Source organism: Tenrec ecaudatus, chromosome 3 (assembly GCF_050624435.1).
Source record: "Tenrec ecaudatus isolate mTenEca1 chromosome 3, mTenEca1.hap1, whole genome shotgun sequence".
NCBI classification, from domain to species: Eukaryota; Metazoa; Chordata; class Mammalia; order Afrosoricida; family Tenrecidae; genus Tenrec; species Tenrec ecaudatus.
The window spans coordinates 8,435,494-8,440,227 of NC_134532.1; the positions used below are offsets into that span (position 1 = coordinate 8,435,494).

Sequence of the window (4,734 nt, forward strand, 5' to 3'; positions counted from 1 at the left end):
ATCAGAATAGCCTGGCGGGTATGGACCTGTGCCATTGTCTACCTGGGCAGAGTGTCCCTAGGGTTGAAATAGACAGGAAGCCTACTAAATATTTACTTATACAAGTAGAAAAATTCTAAGTCAAGTGAATGATCATCTAACTTGAATCACCAGAATAATAACAACCCTTCAATTAAATCCTAGACTTGAGGCATTTTACAGACCCACAACCCCAAAGGAATCAGAGGTCTTTCCAAAGAAAGGAAATAAACTTTTAGTGAATTACTGAACACAGGCCCTGAATCGATGTGAATGCCAGGTGAACCAAAAACATTTTGACATAAAAGTGGGAGAATATGAAGGACAAGTTATTCATGTTATCTTAGCTGAATTTTTTCTCACAGTGGGTCCAGTAGACCCCAAATGCATCCTGTAGTAATTTCCCTAGTTCCAGAATGGATTAATAGAATAGATATACTTAGCTACTCTCAGACCCACCAGACTGAATCTCTAAAATGTGGAAGTGGAAGTCATTAGAACTGCCTCTGTCTGTCAACATAGTAAACAGAAAGTAATATCACATTCCTGGAGGGATTTCAGTGATCAGTGCCACCACCAAGGACCTGAAAGATACAGTGTTGGTGATTCCCAGCAACTCCATTTAGCTCACCTGTGTTGCCTGGACAAAAATCAGACTGATCTTGATGAATGACAGTGGATTCTGGTAAACTTAATTAGATAGAGACACCAGTGTACACCTATCATGCGGAGTTCCTTATGATCAGTTGACTGAGGACCGGAAAATTCCTGCGCGCATCACTGATAGTTCTTCATGATTGGCAGGCACCCCACAAAAATGCATACCAGCAGCACTATACCCCTTTGGAGACCTCCCTCAAAGACTGGTAAAGGGAAATCCTCTCAATGTACAGAACTTTGAGCAGCACATCTTGTCATTCAGTTTGTTTGGAAGATGAAATGGCCAAATGATTGAGTGCATATTGATTCATGGACTATGGCCAATAAATTAGCTGGAGGATCAAGTACTTGGAAGGAGCATGATTGGAAAGTTGTAGGAACGGGGTGTGGGGAAGAAGTCTGTGGGTAGACCTCTCTGAATGGGAGGAAAAAAGTGAAGATATTTGTTCCTCATGTGAATGCTCACCAAAAGGTTACCTCTGAAGAGAAGGATTTTAACAATCAAGTGGATAGAATGATGCATTCTGTGGAAACTAGTCATGCTTTTATACCACCACCTTTGTCATTGTCCATTGGGTATATGAACAAAGTGGGCATGGTGATGGGCATGGAGGTTATGCATGGGCTCAGCAACATGGAGTTCTACTCACCAAAGCTGACTTAGCTCCTCACACTGCTAAGTGTCTCCTCAACTGGAAGCAGAGGCCAACACTGAATCCATATTGTGGGACCATTTCTCAGGAAAATCAAGGAGCAGCCTGGTGACAGGTTGATTCCACAGAATTACTGATGTCATGGAAAGTACAGCATTTTGTTCTTATTGGAATAGACACTTAATCTGGATCGGGGTTTACCTTCCCTGCATGCACTGCTTCCTCCAAAACTACCATTTGTGGACTTGTAGAATGCCCTATCACAGCACGGTATCACACACAGCATAACTTCAGAACAAGGACCTCACTTCACAGCAAACGGGATGTGGCACTGGGCCCATATTCACAAAATCCATTGTCATACCACGTTCATCATGAACCTGAAGCAGCCTGATTGATAGAATGATAGCATCGTCTTCTAAGGACACAATTCCAATGCCAACCAAGTGGAAGCATCTTGTAGGGTTGGGGACACTACATATGTTCGTACAGTGGCCACTGTATGGCGTGATGTTTCCAATCGCTAGGATTCATGGGTCCAGAAAGCAACGATCAAAACAGGAATGGTACTACTCACTATTACTCCTAGTGATCCACTTTTAGGGACTTTTGTTCCTGACCTGTATGTTCCTCAGGTTTGGAGGACCTAGTCCCAAAGGACAGAATACTCCCCATTGAAAACTCAACACTGATTCCATTGAACTGTCGGTTAAGAATTCACACTCACTATTTTGGGACCCTCATGCCTGTGGATTAACAGATAAAGAAGAATGTTCACATATTGACTGATGTGATTGATTCTGATGACCAAGGGGAAATTGGATTGGTATTACATCATGGAGAGAAAGAAGAATATATCTGGACTCTCAGAGATTCCTTCAGTCATCTGTTAGTACTACCATGTCCTATGATTAAAGTCAATGGTAAAATGCATCTAGATTCAGATATGACTACCAATAGCTCAGATTCTTCAGGAATGAAGGTTCTGGTCACGTTCCAGGCAAAGAACCCTGACCAGATGAGGCACTTTATGAGGGTAAAGGGCTTAGCCTGTGTATAGTCGTAGAAGGTAGTTCTAAAACCATCTGTGGCCACAGCTGCAGTCAAAAGACTGTAATTGTTCTGATTAATTCCTATTTGTATGGATGCAGCAAATATTTTTGGTCTTTTCATTTATAAACTATAAGATGAACATGAGGTGAGCGTCTTCTCACTTGTACCCATGTTAGTTGTCTAATGTAAGGTGCAATTGCGATTTTATTGACTTTGTGGTTCTTTATGGTTAAAGTGTTGAGTAGGGGTGGACTGTGATGCTAGGGATTGTGTCAACGTGCCACTCCAGGGTAAGGGTAGGAGGGGAGCTCAACTTATCAATTGCATCGCAACCTGATGACACCTCCTTGGGACAGAAGAATTTTTGTACTAGAGAGACCAAGCAGGGACAAATCCTCTTTTGTCTTTCGCCTTCTGTGGAATCTGGATCTTGCTTCTAGGGGAGCAGTCTGGACTTCCCTATAGCAGTTATGGTTTTCTTTGGTGGCAATGACAGTGCTTTAAAAGATGAGAATCTTAAGCAACACATCCTACTGGAGGAGTACGTGGACAATCTCAAGAGCCTAGTGCAATACCTGAAGAATATGTACCTGAAGTCTGTGGACATCCCAGAGAGCAGAGTGATCCTCATCACGCTGCCACCTCTTTGTGAGACGGTGTGGGGAAAAGAGTTCATCCTACAAGGTTGCAAGTTAAATCACCTAAACTTGGTTACTGGTGAATATGCCAAGGCCTGTTTACAAGTAACTCAAGCCTGCGGGACTGATGTACTTGACCTCTGGACCCTGGTGCAGGAGGACAATCAGGATTTCTCTTCCTACTTATCAGATGGACTACATTTGTCACCAAAAGGGAATGAATTATATCCTTGGCCTCTGTTGGAGAGGAAGTTCTCTCCGCTGCCCTTGCAGCTTCCTTACTAGCGAGATGTAACAGAAGCAAATCCTGAACTAATTCTGCTGGGACGTGGGGCCCACTAGTCGGTGCCAGAATTGGTAGTTTAGGATGTCGGCCCCCAGGAATGCCAGTGCACAAACCATACCTAGAGGACCAAGCAAAATACAATTTTCCCTCATGGCTCTGTATTTGCCAACAATATTAATAAAAGCACTAGGACTTTGTTCCCAGGCAAATTTTATACCTGGGTACATTGTGTTTTGATCATTTTAAGCACTGATTTATTGATGCAGGGATCATCAGTGTCACCGCTATAAGATATACCTCCAGAGCCAGGCAATTCTATAAATAGCAAAAAAAAAGGTAGAGGCAATTCTGAGTTTTAAAAAGACAATTTTCTAAAAAATGAGTTTCTTACATTCTGTTGGGAACAGTTTCACTTTCATACATACACCCACACACCCTACTCACTTTGTATCAAATTTTCAAAAGTTTAACTAAAAGATAAAAGTACTGTTGTAGTTAAAAGATAGCAAATATCTTAAGGTACAGGTTCAAGTATTAGGGTAACAAGTATCCGAGTAACAAATGTCCTTGGGAAGGGACCAGACCAGGATTTGTCACAGGTCGGATTATTGGGTCGCTATGAGTCAGCATTGACTCAATCATAGCTTAAGTTAAATGTGTACTTAATACACATTAGATACACACATGCACTATACATAAAACATACATGCATTAATAATATGCCATCCTAATTTTTATTCCCTATATAGGAAGCATTCTATAAATCATACTTCAGAATAGAAATGTAATGGGACGATGTTTCTTATTCCATTATTTTCTATTTAAAACTTTTTATGTATGTGATGAATGTACTTCTTATGATAAAAAAGATTCACAAAACCCCTTAATTTGGTTTTAGTTTGATGTTTAAAAAATTACCTGAACACATGACCAATCTTCATTCGCACAGAGGGAAAAAGATAAAATCATTTGTAGCCTAAGTGAAGGTTAAACTGCATGTTTTTATCTTCTGTTGCACAAACTTAACTGTATTTCCATAGTTACTGATGAAACATACTGTAAAACCAAAGCGAAAGACACAGTAAAAACCATGCAGCTGTGAGATACTAAACTTATTGTAATCTATTTACTGTTATTAAATATTGGTCATCATTTAAAAAAAATTTTATTTACTACATACTCTTTTGCAGAGCACAGATCAAGAATTCAATCAGATCACTTAGAATCTATGTTCGATTATATGTTATCTTTTAAGCATGTGTACATCGCTAAATTTTATTCATTTCAAACCATTTTGCTGCTTATTTCTCTAAGAGCAAATTGACAACACTAGTCTTTCAAAAAAGGACGTGCATATAAATGTGAACCTGAATCATTTCCAGCTGTAGTTGTTGAAACTAAACCCATAGTAAATGTCAATGTATAT

At 40.1% G+C, this 4,734-nt stretch overlaps 1 pseudogene; it reads left to right on the plus strand.

Annotated features, from left to right (window-relative positions):
- Window positions 1–2,259: 2,259 nt before the first annotated feature.
- On the plus strand, window positions 2,260–3,364 carry LOC142443129 (isoamyl acetate-hydrolyzing esterase 1 homolog pseudogene; annotated as a pseudogene).
- The last annotated feature ends 1,370 nt before the right edge of the window (window positions 3,365–4,734 follow it).